General features: G+C 41.0%; 1 protein-coding gene across 2 annotated transcripts in view; it reads left to right on the forward strand.

Annotated features, from left to right (window-relative positions):
- Positions 1-17,792, forward strand: part of LOC145506992 (uncharacterized) — a 40,396-nt gene extending 22,604 nt beyond the window's left edge. Inside the window, exons 3-4 of one of the 2 annotated variants that reach the window (XM_081492713.1) lie at positions 6,877-7,069; positions 8,656-10,292. The gene's annotated coding sequence lies outside the window, so the exon portion shown is untranslated. Of the gene's footprint in view, positions 1-6,876; positions 7,070-8,655; positions 10,293-16,277 lie in introns of those variants that run through there. The other variant, XM_081492718.1, reaches the window with a different exon arrangement.
- The last annotated feature ends 336 nt before the right edge of the window (positions 17,793-18,128 follow it).

The raw sequence follows: 18,128 nt of genomic DNA on the forward strand, positions 1-18,128 counted from the left end.
AAAGTGAAGAAGAACTAAAGAGCCTCTTGATGAAGGTGAAGGAGGAGAGTGAAAAAGTTGGCTTAAAGCTCAACGTTCAGAAAACTAAGATTATGGCATCTGGTCCCATCACTCCATGGGAAATAGATGGGGAAACAGTGGAAACAGTGTCAGACTTTACTTTTTTGGGCTCCAGAATCACTGCTGATGGTGATTGCAGCCATGAAATTAAAAGACGCTTACTCCTTGGAAGGAAGGTTATGGCCAACCTAGATAGCATGTTTAAAAGCAGAGACATTACTTTGCCAACAAAAGTCCGTCTAGTCAAGGCTATGGTTTTTCTAGTGGTCATGTATGGATGTGAGAGTTGGACGGTGAAGAAAGCTGAGCGCCGAAGAATTGATGCTTTTGAACTGTGGTGTTGGAGAAGACTCTTGAGAGTCCCTAGGACTGCAAGGAGATCCAATCAATCCATGCTAAAAGAGATCAATCCTGGGTGTTCATTGGAAGGTCTGATGTTGAAGCTGAAGCTCCAATACTTTGGCCACCTCATGCGAAGGGTTGACTCATTGGAAAAGACCCTAATGCTGGGTAGGATTGGGGGTGGGAGGAGAAGGGGACGACAGAGGATGAGACGGTTGGATGGCATCACCGACTCGATGAACATGGGTTTGGTTAGACTCCGGGAGTTGGTGATGGACAGAGAGGCCTGGCGTGCTGCAATTCATGGGGTCGCAGAGAGTCGGACACAACTGAGTGACTGAACTGAACTGAACTGATGTGCCAGGAACTGTTCTTTAAGCTTTACATATGTTATTTAATCCTTCAAAAATCCTTTGAGGAAGGTATTATTATTTTCTCCATTTAACAGATGAAAGGCACAGAGAGGTTAAGTAACATGTGGCACAACTGGGATTTGATCTTCTAAACCTGGGCACCTATCAACTACACATTTTGCTGCCTGTCATTCAAAGAAGATTATACATAGGCAAGAAAGGTCGAATGAGTACTTGAAGAAGAGTGTTTTCTCATTTTCTGTTTCTAGAGGAATAGCAAGCTTCTGCCACATGAAGCACTAGGTCCCTTTACTCGCATTCATGTTAACCTGCTGGAGAAGCCTGCTGAGTTCAGCTCCTCATCTTTCATTGCAGAGCTTGGCCTCTCTTTCCTCAAGCTGGTCTTCAGGATCTTCCTCATGTGATGGGAGTGAGGGGCAACTGCAGACTAGGAGCTTCCTTCTCGGCTATGGGTTACCCATCCTCTGGTGTGATCATTGTCCTGGACACTCACAGGCAGTACAAAGTGGCTGACATCCCACTCCTTGGACAGGAAAGATCCCACCATCATCATGGGCTTCAACAGAGAGAGGCAGGTCGATTACTTACGCTGAACATTGCGGATGAGGTTCACGGACATGGACCTCAGTTGGGAGAGACCAGGTCTTCAAGGAGAGCTCTTGGAGATCCCAAGAGCTCTCCTTGCCGCTGTGGAGAGGGACTGAGGGGGCCTCTGGTGACCTCGGCCTCTGACACTGTGTGCTGAAACTCACATCTGCCTCTCTTTTCCTGTGTAAACCAGGATTGCAAAATTACTCACTCCACTCAGATATGTAAAGAAAACACAGTTTCTTTTTTCTCTAGGTCATTATGTTTTCCATTATGAGTCCCCACCTGCTCGATAACAAAAGGGAAAAAACTAATTTTAGTTTCACAGGTTCTAAAACTTTGTCATTCAGTTTTTTAAACAGTTTCTTTAGGTTTAACTCTGTGTCTTGGGGTGAGGCTCTGTCTTTCAGGTTCTTCCATTCTTCTGCCTGCCTCTCTGTAAATGGTACTACTCATGCATCTGAGACCAGGCCCCTGGCTCCCTCATCCCATTGCTATGCCCCTCTTAAACACAGTGCCTTAGCAAGGGCTTTTATGGGAATGCGAAACAGTTCTCCTGCTGTGGATGTTCTCTTAATTTATTTCATTCTCTTCAGGCAGAGATGTGGAGAGGAGGGGACAGGGGCCCGGGTCTTGTGTGCCTTTTACCTTGTGTTTGCAAGGAGGCCTGCTACCCTTTATCACAAGCAGAAGAGTATTCCCTTTATACTAAGGAGGAAACTCTAAAATTAAAGTGCTTGGTTCTTGAACCTCTAAAGAGAATGAAGTAAAAGTGAAAGTGTTTGTTGCTCAGTCAGGATCCTCTGTCCATGGGATTCTCCTGGCAAGAACACTAGAGTGGGTAGCCATTCCCCCCTTCTCCAGGGGATCTTCCCAACCCAGGGATTGAACCAAGGTCTCCTACATTCCAGGCAGATTCTTTACTGTCTGAGCCACCAGGAGAGCCCTCTAAAAAGTTTAGAGTATCCAATTCATTTTTTCCAAGCTTGTTGTTAGTGACTGTCCTGACTTGCCCGAGGCATTACACCTTAGGCAAGCCCCTGAGATGCAGGCTGCAACAATAGAGATTTAGAGAGGAATTGAAATGCAATCTTTCCTCCACAACAACATGGGATTTATTCCAGGACCCACTACAGATACCAAACTCCAGGGATACAAGTCCTTTATATTAGAAGGTGTCGTGTTTGCATATAATTTATGTACCTCCTCCTGTATACATTAAATCATCTCTAGAATATTTGATGCCTAATATAATGTAAACATTATGTAAATAGTTGCCACGGTGGCAACTCAAGTTTTACTTTTTGGAACTTTCAACTCATTTGTTTTTTTCCTGATTATTTTCCATCTACAGTTGGTTGAATCCCTGAATGTGGGAGCTGCAGATATGGAGGACTTAATGTACTTTGTTTACTGAATACTGTCTTCATTCTATCAACGTAGGCTTGGGCAGCTTAAGGGGAAGAGAAGTTCTAGAATGTGTTTAAAAGCACTCCTTGAAGGAGAGGCAGTGTGGTAGTGTTTAGATACATGGATTCAGGGCTTCCCTGGTGGCTCAGATGGTAAAGAATCTGCTCGCAATGCAGAAGACCTGGGTTTGATCCCTGGGTTGGGAAGATCCCCTGGAGGAGGGCATGGCAACCCACTTCAATATTCTTGCCTGGACAATCCCCACGGACAGAGGAGTCTGGTGGGCTACAGTCCATGGGGTCTCAAAGAGTCACGACTGAGCAATAAGCACAGCACATGGATTCAGGATCCAGATTGGGCTCTGCTATTTCCTCGTAATTTGGACAACTTTATTTATGTGCTATGCTTAGTCACTCTTTAGTGTCCTACTCTTTGTACCCCATGGACTGTAGCCCGCCAGCCTCCCCTGTCAATGGGGATTGTCCAGGCAAGAATACTGGAGTGGGTTGCCATGCCCTCTTCCAGGGGATCTTCCCAACCCAGGGATCAAACCCAGGTCTTCTGCATTGCGAGCAGATTCTTTACCATTTGAGCCACTAGGGAAGCCTTTATTTATATTACTTTATTTATATATAAACTCAATTTCTCCATCCTTAAAAATGGGATAATAGTAGTATCTACTTCCTGGAGTAATTACAAAGTTTATATCTGGGAAGATATATAAAGAACTTTTATTTTGCTGTCTCATAGTAAACACTCAACCAATGTTAGTTGTTCATTTAATTATTTAATTTTATTGCCACACCATGTGACTTGCGGGATCTTAGTACCCTGATCAGGGATTGCACTTGGGCCCAGCAGTGAAAGCACCAAGTCCTAATCACTAGACCACCAAGAAACTCCCCAATGTTAGCTATTTAGGTTCTGAACACAAAAAAAATATTAGATTTTAAGCCTTAGAAGCTCCATACGTATGATATAGGGGGAAAAGCATGGATTTTCAATATAGACAGCCTAAGTTGCATAATGTTGAACAAGTGATATGGCCACTGTGAGGCTTAGTCTGAAGAACGAGGATGAGAGTATTGTAGGACAGCTACCAGGATTAAATAAAATAGTGTATGTGAAACACTTGGCAAAAAGTTGGGCAGATAACTGAGGCTCAACCAATATTTCTTCCCCTTTCTCCTTAGGTCAGTAACATGCTTTTATAATGGTTTACTGTTATATCCTCAACCAGAAATCTTGAGCTTCTATAATCCCCTAACTGGCTGGTGCATAGGAGAAGCCCAACAGATTCACTGACAGATTCAAATAAGCCTCCAAATCTGGGACTCAGGACCCAGAACTTCTTCCTGTCAAGTGCAGCTGGTCAGAGGACAGTTTCTGTCTTCTACTTTTCAGATCTCATAAGATAAATATACGTATTTCTCCCTTCTTTGTCATACAGTTTCACTGAGGTCCGTTAGAGGCATTTGCATCTGCTTTCCTCATATTGCTCAACCCACACTTGGAGAGAATTGTGTTTGCATAAATACTAGCAGATGAATTTTTTAAATATCACTTTTTCTCTCCTGGCACTCTGTGAGAGAAATGAGCAAATATAAACAGAAGAGTATCAGACTAGAAATACAGCAGATGGGTTCCTGTTGGGAATCTTGACTTTCCTGGAGTTTACACACTTGGGAGATGTGGGATTATGACAAAATCCACTTGTAATGCTCTTGCTTTTTTTTTCTTGGGCATAATATTAATTGCTTAATGACTAAGCTTAACGTACACTTTCAGCCTGACTTTTCCCATTGGGAAACAAGAGGATGCTGTAAGCACTCTATGTAGGAGGGATTCTCTTCTCAAGCCTAGCATAAATCCAATTTGGTTGAGATATCAAGGAAAAGAAAAAAAAAAGAAAACAATGTTTATCTTCACTCCATGCTGCAAGAGCAGGGGAAAAAAGGAAACATTTCACTTCCCATGTCTAATGGCCTCATGCTTGTGACCAAGAGTTTATTATGGATACTAAAAAATGGAAACAGATTGTACATACTTCCTGACCAATCCTGATTCGGGTTATCTCAATTCAGACTACACATCCTGAGAGACACATCTGTACCTGAGGAGTTGATCATAATCCTTAACTCAGCCTACACCTTTGGCTCAGACTTGATTAGATATTATCTTCATTCATTCATTCAACAGATTTATTGAGCATCTGTTATTGACTAAGCATTACATTAAGAGAGGAAATATAGCGATGAAGAAAATAAGTATAGACCCTGACTTCACAAAATTTAAGTCTGGTGGGAAAACAGATACTTGTCTTATGATACAGTCATTCCATTACACAGGTATCTTTAAAAAGCATAGTAAAGCAATAGTTTCTATTCCCATCAACTGTAATATGTTCCAAGAACTGGCCTTGGAAAAAATGGGAGGTAGAAGCTCCCTGTGACCTCCTGCTGTCAGAACCTCCACGGGGTCTTTAAGACAACCCCGTGGAAGAGGTCCTTGCCCACTGTTGGACTTGACTGACCCCGGGTGGCTCAGATGGTAAAGCGTCTGCCTGCAATGCAGGAGACCCGGGTTCAGTCCCTGGGTTGGGAAGATCCCCTGGAGAAGGAAATGGCAAACCACTCCAGCACCCTTGCCTGGAAAATCCCCTGGACAGAGGAGCCTGATAGGCTACAGTCCATGGGGTCACAAAGAGTCGGACACGACTGAGCAACTTCACTTTCTTTAGCTTTCATGAGTTAGGGTCTCTTGAAAGAATGCTGTGAATGACTTCTGGATCTCAGGGAAAGCTCCACCTTTAATCAATAAGTATTAGCTTGTTTTTTATTACAAGAATGATTATCAATAGAGAAACAAGGCTTAACAAGGGAGGCACTGTGATGTAGGGCAAAGACCACAGGCTTCGAAGTCAGCTCTGAGTTCTAATCTTGTCTCAAACATTTATTAGCTATCCCCCTTAAGTGAGTTATTTTACTTTTCTGTGGTCGAATGGCCTCATATCCAAAATAGGGAAAAGAGCACTTGACTCTGAATTGTTGAGATTCTTAAAATGAAATAATCACTAAAAAAGTACTCAGCATCCTCCTCCATTATGCTCCGGAACTCTATTCTGTATGGCGCAGTATTTGCCTTTGAAAGAAAACAGCATTTGCATGAAATACTTAATGACCACCATACAACTATGAACTATTTGGTAAAGGATAAATTACCTTCATAACTGTCTTTGCCCATCCTAACTAGTACCAACTCTTCCTGCTTCTGTAGTTCAAAACTTATCTCTCCAGCAAGCGACCCAACCAGGGAATTCCACAAGAAATCAGAATGCTCTAATAAGAAATCAGAATAAGAGTAAGATACTTTATAAATATTTTAAAAGGAGAGCCTCAGCCTTGTCACACTGAGTATAGTCCCTGTCCTTTATTTTACTGTTCTTTTCATTCATTGAAAATATTATCTGTTGTCTTCAGGATACTTGAAAATGTGAGGCTAGAGATAGAATTTGTGGGCCACATTCAGCAGGAAATACACAGCTATATGCCGTGACGTTACCTCAAGCAATGTCTGTGTCCTTCAGGACTCCTGTACTGGAAAACCATGAGTTTTATATCTGAAGAGGGGCTAGATCCCGAAAGAAGTCTGACCAGCAGCTCCCTCTGATTATCTGTCTTATAGATTCCTCCTGAAACCCTCAGGTTACCAACGGGGATATTATTATGATTTACCACATGGCTAAGTGATGGGGCTAATGTGAAAAGCTCCAAATTTTATACACTTATCAAATCAAGACATAGTTCCAAAAAACTGGAAGCATATATAATGTCCAAAACATAATCTATGAATTATATGTTAGCCGTTAATAATTATCATGGTTACCTAATTTTCCACGTGATAACAGAAAAAGATATATTTAGCAAAAAGCAGTGCACAATATTCTATATACAGGATGAGAACAACTGTGTAAAAGAATGAATCTATGCCTATGAAAGCCCTGGAAAGAAGCATACTAAAATGTTAACATTCTGAGTGTGGGAACTATGGCTGGCTCTTTCATTTCTCCTTTTATTTTTATACGTTTATATCATCTTAAAAGTGCTTCCCTGGTGGCTCAGACAGTGAAGACTCCGCCTGCAATGCAGGAGATCCAGGTTCGAGCTCTAGGTCAGGAAGATCCTCTGAAAGAAAAATGAAGACTTCTGAGACCAGGAATATGAACTTCCCTGTGATGATTTTCACAAATCATTTCCAAAGAAGATTTTCAGCAATTCACCAGTCGGCTCACTGAGGTAAGTTGAATTGAACAGAAGCAGCCTTCTTCAGGAACTTAATGGGGATCAGGAAGCTTGCTTTGATTGGGTCTTGGGTTCTGGTCTTTCCTCACAGGGGCTGTGATTGTTCTTTTTCTAGCTGCACAGCCTTGTTAGCGTTAGTTCCTCCACTTTCTCTCCAGATCAAGCTTTGATCTTTCCAAGTCATGGCATCTGTTTGTGCTCTTCTGTGGGGTGAAGGTGGGTGTGCAGGGGCAGCGGAGACGAAGCCAAAAGCTGAGTCCAGCCCTCACTGCAAGGTCACGTGGAACGGAACATGGCTGCAGACTTATAAACCCAAAGCAACTCCTGTCCCTCTCCTCTCTTTTTAAGGTAGTCACCAAACTTCCACATAGCTTGTGAGCAAACCCCGTTATCCTCATGATCTGAGTCAGCCTATCTCAAGGAACATTTTATTTTTCTTCAGAAGATTTTCTTGACAGCCATGCCACATTAACAATCTTACTTGCATCCCAGCCCTTGTCTCTTGCGTATGTGGCTTTTCCTTCTGGCTTCTTGTGACAGTTTAAAAGTCTTTGAGAAGGATTGTGGGCTGGCCAGGCCCACATGAAATCAGACCCATGAAATCAGACCATTAGACATGTTCCAAGAACTCAGCCTACTCCACTCCCTTTTTACTTAGAAAAGTAGAAAAAGTAGGAGTCGTGTCCTAAGCTTCCAGGTCACATGCCCTATGGCTTGTAAGCCAAGCTGACCTGGATGGGGTAATGTCCCCAGATCTCGCAGCAGAGTTACAGCCTTAGTTGCCCACAGTGTTCACTCCCAGTACCACCTGGAGCCTTGGACTTGAGCTTGCTGTTCAGCTCAACTATTATGCTTTGAGATAAGATTTTTGGCGAAATGATGCATCCTGCTGCTGCTAAGTTGCTTCAGTCGTGTCCGACTCTGTGCGACCCCATAGACGGCAGCCCACCAGGCTCCCCCGTCCCTGGGATTCTCCAGGCAAGAACACTGGAATGGGTTGCCATTTCCTTCTCCAGTGCATGAAAGTGAAAAGTGAAAGTGAAGACACTCAGTCGTGTCGGACTCTTAGCGACCCCATGGACTGCAGCCTACTAGGCTCCCCCATCCATGGGATTTTCCAGGCAAGAGTACTGGAGTGGGTTGCCATTGCCTTAAATCCCCAACAAAGAAGTACAAAGAAGTAATTTAAATTAATGTCTTGACTGTTGCCATCCAGATAACCTATAACCAGAAAGGGAATGGCCCTGGATCAATATCACCGTGTCCCTGATTAGAGCCTCACAGCAACCTGGACAAAGAATTCCAAGCCCTAGGACTCAGAACTTGTAAACCAGAGAGGACAGCAGTCAGATGACTTGTCCAGCCAGGTTTTACTGGACGGTTCAGTGTTAGCAGGTCCAGAGGGGGCTGCACTTAGCCTGAGTCAGCCAGGGTGTGACAAGCCACAGTGCCGATTTCACCTTTGCAAGCCAACCAAGCTCCCTGTCCCCTCCACCCCCTCAGCTGCTGTCAGCCACCTCTGCCAGTTTGTTCATTTTGTTTCTATTTTTCTCCCTCTCCCTCCCTCTCTCTCTGGGCAGCCACCTCCTCTGCTATTTACCCCCAGGAACATACCCGCTGATCTTCAGAGTGCTGCTGTTGAGTTTGGTGACTCATTTGTTACTTAGGTATTTTGGGTTCATTACTCTTCAGCCACGTTACCGAGAAGAACCACACAGAGCCAAAACAGAGAAGAGAGGAAACGGGGGTGTGCAGATGGAAGGGGATGGGGCAGAAATCCAAGAGCTGCTGTGGAAAAATTCAGCAGAGGTGCTGTTGTCAAAGCTTGGACTCAGAGAACAAGGCCATTCCAAAAGCAACAATGGGAAGGAAACAGTGCTTTGATTAAAACTTCATTGAGAGTCCTGGACACACACCCCAGAGCTCTCCCACAGGGAGGTAGCATGTTCAGGAATCCAGAAGAATCGTCATTGCTCTTTGGGAATATTTACGAACAACCACACCCAAGCTGTTGGCCAAAGCAAGGTGGAAGGGTACAGTTACGGGTCAGCCAAGTACCGCCTACAAAATACAATGCAAATCATTTGCCCTAGACTTCCCCAACAACCATGTGCCTTTGGCTCAACTATTTAGATTTGTCTTGTGGACAATATCTGGTATGAAGTTGGTACTGTCCAGAATAGACAGACACTGCTTATGTTGTCAACGATGGGAAAATCCTGTGTGATAGGTCAGCCAGAAGATTCATGAATATGTATATTTCAGAGGCTCCCAGAAAGTTGTCTCAAAATTAATTTTCCTGAAATGGTTCCCCCAAGACTGTGCATCCCATAATACTTCCGTTTGCACAGTAAGCCTGCCTTGTTCTATTTTCGATTTTTTAGTAAGAGTACTGAGTTACTGTTTGTGACCTTTGTCATCTGTTCCTAGTTTGGGACTTGCAAGATTAGCATACTGGTAGATATTAATTCCTTTCTAATTATGCATTCTTTAATTCAACAAATATTTTCTAAATGCTTAATGTTGGAGGCAGCTCTTCAGGTCCAAAGCTGAGGAATGAGATGGAGAAATTCCAGAACAGGATTGTGAACCCTATCTGAGAGAAAGAAACTGATGAGAATAGAGTGAGGACTGATTCACGACAAATCTCAAGATTATTGAGTTTCGGGCTGTTAATTCCTTCTTACACAGCTTGATATGTTAAATGAGTTCATTGTACCTAACAGCTGCCATATGAAAAGCATTTTCCTGGAATAGTAACAAATATAAAAAAGGTATATTGTGAAAATCATATATTGGGATCACGGAGCAGTTAGATAGAAGAATCTAGGTCTCTGATGGCACATGCCACCATCTTAACCAGACAATAACAAATCAGTAATCACGTAGATCACATTCTCTGATTTATTAAAAAAAGTTTACTTAAAAAATTTAATTTCCTTTGATTAGGATATCTAAATATTCTTCTAAATAACATGAGTAACAAATCATAGCTGATGGGCCAAAGGAAAAATATTGTGATTAAACTTAGTACAGAGAGCTAAATAATTAAATATATTTCAAAACTTATATGATACAGTAAGAACTTCAGAGAAATATATAAAAACTTGAAAACGCTTATTATAAAAGAAGAATAACTAGAAATTAATGAGTCATTGTCCAACTCAGGACACTGGAAAAAGGGACAGCAGCATACACACAAAGAAAAAGAAGAAAAGAACTACTGTAGAGGAGAAATTAATTAATAGAAAACAAAGTTGCAGTAGAAATGATCAAAAAAACAAAAAGCTGGAGGTTTGAAAGACTAATAAAATCCACAGATTAAAAGACAAAATCACTACATATATGAAGAATTTTTGAAAATAAGAGAATTAAAAAGAATAAACTTCATGCAACTAAATTTGGACACTTATATGAAATGGCCAGTTCCCTAGAAAAAGGAAACTTACCAAAACTGACTCAAGAAGAAATAGAACACTTAATTAGACAGCTATAGTTATATTTTGAAAACTGAATTGGTAATTTACAAATGAAAATGAAAATACAACTCTCCAAAACCCATCAGTTCAGTTCAGTTCAGTCGCTCAGTCGTGTCTGACTCTTTGCAACCCCATGAATCGCAGCACGCCAGGCCTCCCTGTCCATCACCAACTCCCAGAGTTTACCCAAACCCACGTCCATCGAGTCGGTGATGCCATCCAACCATCTCATCCTCTGTCGTCCCCTTCTCCTCCTGCCCCCAATCCTTCCCAGCATTAGAGTCTTTTCCAATGAGTCAACTCTTCGCATGAGGTGGCCAAAGTACTGGAGTTTCAGCTTCAACATCAGACCTTCCAATGAACACCCAGGACTGATCTCCTTTAGGATGGACTGGTTGCATCTCCTTGCAGTCCAAGGGACTCTCAAGAGTCTTCTCCAACACCACAGTTCAAAAGCATCAATTCTTCGGCGCTCAGCTTTCTTCACCGTCCAACTCTCACTGCATCCATACATGGCCACTGGAAAAACCATAGCCTTGACTAGACGGACCTTTGTTGGCAAAGTAATGTCTCTGCTTTTAAATATGCTATCTAGGTTGGTCATAACCTTCCTTCCAAGGAGTAAGCACCTTTTAATTTCATGGCTGCAATCACCATCAGCAGTGATTTTGGGGCCCCCAAAAATAAAGTCTGACACTGTTTCCACTGTTTCCCCATCTATTTCCCATGAAGTGATGGGACCAGATGCCATGATCTTAGTTTTCTGAACGTTGAGCTTTAAGCCAACTTTTTCACTCTCCTGTTTCACTTTCATCAAGAGGCTCTTTAGTTCTTCTTCACTTTCTGCCATAAGGGTGGTGTCATCCGCATATCTGAGGTTATTGATATTTCTCCCGGCAATCTTGATTCCAGCTTGTGTTTCTTCCAGCCCAGCGTTTCTCATGATGTACTCTGCATAGAAGTTAAATAAGCAGGGTGACAATATACAGCCTTGACGTACTCCTTTTCCTATTTGGAACCAGTCTGTTGTTCCATGTCCAGTTCTAACTGTTGCTTCCTGACCTGCATACAGGTTTCTCAAGAGACAGGTCAGATGGTCTGGTATTCCCATCTCTTTCAGAATTTTCCACCGTTTATTGTGATCCACACAGTCAAAGGCTTTGGCATAGTCAATAAAGCAGAAATAGATGTTTTTCTGGAACTCTCTTGCTTTTTCGATGATCCAGCGGATATTGGCAATTTGATCTCTGGTTCCTCTGCCTTTTCTAAAATCAGCGTGAACATCTGGAAGTTCGTGATTCACATATTGCTGAAGCCTGGCTTGGAGAATTTTGAGCATTACTTTACTAGCATGTGAGATGAGTGCAATTGTGCGGTAGTTTGAGCATTCTTTGGCATTGCCTTTCTTTGGGATCGGAACGAAAACTGACCTTTTCCAGTCCTGTGGCCACTGCTGGGTTTTCCAAATTTGCTGGCATATCGAGTGCAGCACTTTCACAGCATCATCTTTTAGAATTTGAAATAGCTCAACTGGAATTCCATTACCTCCACTAGCTTTGTTCATAGTGATGCTTTCCAAGGCCCACTTGACTTCACATTCCAGGATGTCTGGCTCTAGGTGAGTGATCACACCATCGTGATTATCTGGGTCGTGAAGATCTTTTTTGTACAGTTCTTCTGTGTATTCTTGCCACCTCTTGTTAGTATCTTCTGTTTCTGTTAGGTCCATACCATTTCTGTCCTTTATCGAGCCTATCTTTGCGTGAAATATTCCTTTGGTATCTCCAATTTTCCTGAAGAGATCTCTAGTCTTTCCCAATATATAATACGTAGACCCCCTCAAATTATCATTATCAATAATACACTCCATAAATTATTAAGAATAAGGCAACTCAATAGGGGGGAAATAAGCAAGAGATGTGAACAGATACTTCACAAAAAACAAGACTAAAACTAGTGAAGAAACATAAGGAGAAAAAATGGTCATGTATTAATAATCAGAGATACATTAAAGCAATCATATATCGCTTTATACCTATCAGATTAGTAAAATTAAGAAAAAATGTTTGAGTGTTGGTGAGCTTGTGGGAGCTTGTATGCATACAGTTTACTATTTCTACTCTCTGCCACCTGGAATGTAAATTCCATGAGGGCAGGGATTTTTTTTTTGGTTCACAGGCATAATCTGCATTGCCTAGAAGAATGCTTGCACTGCAGGGAGGTGAGGGCAAGAGGTGGGAAAGTTGAAGGTGCACAAAAACTAACTCCATTCATAAGAATGTGATTTACAGAAGGTATCCTAGGAAAACGTTTTTACCCATGCACAAGAGATCATGTCCAAGTGTTTATCATTTCAAAATAGCAACAAGTTGGAAGTAAGAGAATAGATAAATAATAGATTGTGGAGTATTTAGACAACGGAATAATATATGCCAGTTAAAATGCATAATTTAGAACTAAGGTGTATCACTGTGGTTAGAATGTTATATTTTTCTCTATACTTGAAATATATTGCTCAAAATATGTCATTATAAGAGTTATACTCTGTCTTGAAGGGGTTGAAAAATGTTGAATATACAAAACTTCAATATAAAATGAAATATGAAACTGTATAGTCATTTTTGCTACACAAAAGTTAAAAAAATAAAACTGGATATGGTAAGAGGTACAAAATGATATGAAGAGAATCTCTTCATAAAAAAATCAGAAAGGTGTTTATGTATGAAGTTACGCTTAATATTTAATTGTTGGAAATGGAGCAAAGAGATTCTTGGTGGAGGAAATGAAGGCCCAAAGAGAAGAAATAAAGCATTGGAGAAATATAAGACATTTCATAGAGTGTTTGGAAGTTCAATTTGACTAGAATATAAGATAAGTACAAAATAATGGTGAAAGATGGTTTGGGGTAAAGTCTTGGAGAAATTTAAATGCTAAGTGAGAGTCCTGGTTGAGAAAACCCAAACCACATTAGGTGTATTGTAGTAACTGGATCTGTGTTTCAAGTACTTAGACTCTACTTGAATTTTCCTTTGGAGATCAGCTTAAGATATATTCCTAATAAATTAAGGTTTTTTCCACTTAAAAATTAGAACATCAGCAAGACACCAAAATATAAATAATATATTAACATACTTTTTTAAGAGAATAATACAGTTTAGAGAAAGATGTAAGTAAACAAAGTTATCTAATTTAATGAAGTGCTTTTTTTTCACATTTCTTTTACTGTTATCATTACTTAGTTTATCTACAATTTTTCCTCTGTCTAGAGTGTAAAACAGTTTTTTTAAAAATTGAAATAGAGTTGATTTGTAATAATCTGTTAATTTCTGCCATACAACAAAGTAATTCAGTTACACACACATATAAACTTTCTTTTAAAAATATTCTTTTACGTTATGATTTATTATAAAATATTGAAGATAGTTCCCTGTGGTATACAGAGGGACCTTGTTATTTATCCATTCCATATACAGTAATTTGCATCTGCTGACCCCAAGCTTCCACTCCATCCTTCTCCCATATCCCCTACCCCTTCACAACCCCGAGTCTCTTCTCTATGTCTGTGAGTCTGTTTCTGTTTCATAAAAGTTCATTTGTGTCACATTTTAGATTCCACATATAAGTAATATATGGTATTTGTCTTTCTCTTTCTGCCTTACTTCACTTAGTATGATCTTCTCTAGGTCCATGCATGTTGCTGCAAATGGAATTGTTTTGTTCTTTTTTATGGCTGAAGAATATTCCATCGTCTATATGTATCTCATCTTCTTTATCCATTCATCTGTCAGTGGACATACAGGTTGTTCCTATATTCTGGCCATTGGGTGTAGTGCTACTGTGAACATAGGGTGCATGTACCTTTCTGAATTACAGTTTTGTTTGGATATATGCCCAGGAGAGAGATTGTTGGATCATATGGCCACTATTTTTAATTTTTTGAGGAACCTCTATACTGTAAAACAACTTTTCATTCACTGATTTTTAGACTTGAAGGCTCAGTCCTCAAGTGAACAAATGAATGAGCTGATTTGTTCATCCATTCATTCTACTAATATTTATAACAGCCTAAGCCAAATAATACATGGTCCTTACTTTCTTGGAGCATACATTCTAGGACAAGACATATATATATATATAAACCAGCAATGAAATAGAGGTGATAGAGGTGTGCACAGGATATCCTGTAGAACAGAGGAGCAGCAGCTAATCAGGGAGTTAAGGAAGGCTTAGTAGAGGAAGATATGTTCAAGAAGGATGTTCAGCAGTTAGTTACCTGGACCAAAGAGGAGAGGCTAGGGGAGCACCGAGGAGGAGGCTGGGGGTATAAATCATCCTGTGTGTATTGTTAAGTGTGATCAGAAAAAGAAAGTAGTAGCGTACATGGCTGAATAAGAGTCAGAGAGGCAGGCAGGGGCACACCATGCGGGATTAGGAGTTAAAGTGGTTTTGGTTTTGTATTGGTTTGCCACACCTCACAGCATGCAAGATCTTAGTTCCCTGACCAGGGATTGAACCTGTGCCCCTTCAGTGAAAGCACGGAGTCTTAACCACTAGACTTCCAGGGAAGCCCCAGGGTGTTTTAATTTTATCTTGAAAGCTACTGGGGAACCATCTAATTAATTTAAGCAGGGAAATAACATGATCTGATTTGTAGTTTAGGAAGATTATTCTAGCAGATTGGAGAAGAAGCAATTAGCAGACCACTATAGTGATGCAAGTGACAGATGACAAAGGTGTCTTTAAAGTAGATGCATTCGAAATGGATCAACAGATGGTAGGAGGCAGACTCTAGAAGCCTAAGTAACTGATCAGATGTGCAGCTGAGGGAGGGACGAGTCCAAGGGCATGGCCTCACTTCTGGCTTGACAACTATGGGGCTGGTGATGCTTGTCACTGAGGCAGGAGGAGAAACAGGTTTATGGGAGAAAATGATGCATTTAACTGAAATCTGTTATCACCAATGTGGAGAGAAGTTTGAGTTGAATGCATTTAGCACAGATTTGGGACTGAGGGTCATATGTGGAAGCTGAAGTAGTGCATCTGATGCAAGACCACCCAAGAAATGTCATAAGTAGACCGGGAGAGCAAAAGGCTGAAGACAGAGCCTCCTTCTGTCTGATCAAAGAATAAAGTATGAAAAAGGAGGAGAGAATGGTGTCACAAAAACCAAAAGAGAAGAAATGTCAAGGAGGGAGGTTCTATGCTAATAAGGACTGTAGAGAGGTAAGGTCAGATACTGTTGGCCACATGGCAGTCACTGGTGACATTAAAGAACAATTTTATTGGTATAAGAAGGATGATTACCAGATTTCAGATTGCAGTAGCCTTTCAAGTGAATAGGAGATGAAAGTGGAGACAATAATAAGTGAACTCTACAAACTTGGCTTTGAAGGAAAGAGAAAGGGCTAGCATTAGGAGAGAGGAGCAGTGTGTGGATGAGTAAAAGTTGTTTTTAAAGAGAAGAGATGAAAATATTTGCATGCTGTCAGGAAAGATCAAGTGAAAGGGAAGCTTAGAGTAAGGGAGATAGAAGGGATGATTAATAGAGTAAGAGTTTCCTGAGGAGGAGGCAGAGATCAGATGGAGGGATTAGCCTTGAACTGGAGAAAGAGTCATCCTGAAACAGGAGGGGGGGAGGAAAGGATAGAATTAGTTTATAGCTTTTAGGTGCTGAGGAGGGAACTCAGGGAGTTCCAACCTGATGGCTTTTGATTTTCTGGTAGGGTGGAAATGAAGATGATTTGCTGAAATCTTGCTGCTAAGTCGCATCAGTCGTGTCCGACTCTGTGTGACTCCATAGACGGCAGCCCACCAGGCTCTTCTGTCCCTGGAATTCTCCAGGCAAGAATACTGGAGCAGGTTGCCATTTCCTTCTCCAATGCATGAAAGTGAAAAGTAAAAGTGAAGTCGCTCAGTCGTGTCCGACTCTTCATGACCCCATGGATTGTAGCCCACCGGGCTCCTCCGTCCATGGGATTTTCCAGGCAAGAATACTGGAGTGGGTTGCCATTGCCTTCTCCGCTGAAATCTTGAGGGTTTGGGAAAAACTAAGGAAAGGGTGAAAGAGAAGAATGACAGATTAAATAGGTGGAATGTTAGAGAATGACTGATATTCATGGACCAAGAAGAAGGATCTGGGAGGAGAATGCTGGAGAAGATAAGAAGGCAAGGCCACTGGTGTTGAGGAGTCAAGGGCATGTAAGATCATGTGACATAAGTCTTCCACATGAAAATCAGAGTTTCACAGTTTTATGGCATAAGAGGTGGTGGAGAAAAAATAAGAATGTGAGCCAGATTCCAAGTCCTAGGTGAAGTTTCAATACTTGGTTACCTGATGCAAAGAGCCGATTCTTTGGAAAAGACCCCAATGCTGGGAAAGATTGAAGGCAAAAAGAGAAGGGGGTGGCAGAGGATGAGAAGGTTTCATAGCATCACCAACTCAATGGACATGAATTTGAGCAAACTCAGCGAGATAGTGAAGGACAGGCAAGCTTGGGATGCTGCAGTCCATGGGTTGCAAAGAGTCGGACATGACTTAGCAACTGAAAAGCAACAACAGATGAAGGTGGGGAGATTCATGATTCCAGCCAGTGATTCAGAGGGGATATTATTATAAATTATCATATTTGGTTTGATCTTAAAGTTTTTGTTGATTTAACATAGTAACAAGGGTTCAGCTCCTTAAATATAATGTATAACTTTTAATGACAGATTTCAAGCAAACATATTTTAAGTACAAAGAATAATATATTTGGTAGTAATTTGCCACCACATAAAAAACAATCTGAAAGGAGGCAGGGAGTGAGGTGCCTTTTAGCATTCCCAATTAGCTACTGTCTGTTCACTCCTCCTTTCACTCCAATCCTTCAACAACCAAACAATATTTATTGAACATTTACTATGTTTCAGATCCCCATCACTGGGATGCACAAGAGATATCTCAATTCATCAGTTCCAAAACACACATCTCCTGCCCTCCTCCCAGTTTTTTTAATATCTCTGAAATCCACTGGGATATTTCTTACACTGATGTCAGCCAGGCTTCAGTCATGATGTAGTTGCCATGGTCTGCCCAGGCTCAAACTTACTCATAGCTGTCCATGTTGTCATTTTTTCAATTGAGTTAAGTACATTGTTGGTAATAACATGTTGAGTTTGGTTGCCATTTAAATTGCCAAAAATTACACTTTCATTTGTTGTTGAAATGAAAAGTGATTAAAAAAAAGAAAGAAAGAAAAGTGATTGTATTTGCAGAAGGCATGAAAATAGCAGGATATGCAACTGACATTAGCAAAGCAGATATTTATCACTGGAGAAATTACCACAATTCCATACATTATTGCAAAACATAAGAACCAAGTATTTTATGGGACCCATGAAAGAAAAAATACCTACAAACAAATAAAATTGTGCTATGTTTTGTTATTGGTATAGACACAAAAGAATTGCCTAGGATAAGCCAAGCAATACAGTTGAAAGCAGGAAAAAATCGTTCCATATTTCAAAGTCATGAGGGGCTAGTGTGACGGGTTCCTGGTCATAGAGTTGTGGTTAAGGCATCATGTCACTGTTCG

The sequence above is a fragment of the Giraffa tippelskirchi genome, chromosome 5, assembly GCF_054371585.1.
Source record: "Giraffa tippelskirchi isolate mGirTip1 chromosome 5, T2T-mGirTip1v1.2.pri, whole genome shotgun sequence".
NCBI classification, from domain to species: Eukaryota; Metazoa; Chordata; class Mammalia; order Artiodactyla; family Giraffidae; genus Giraffa; species Giraffa tippelskirchi.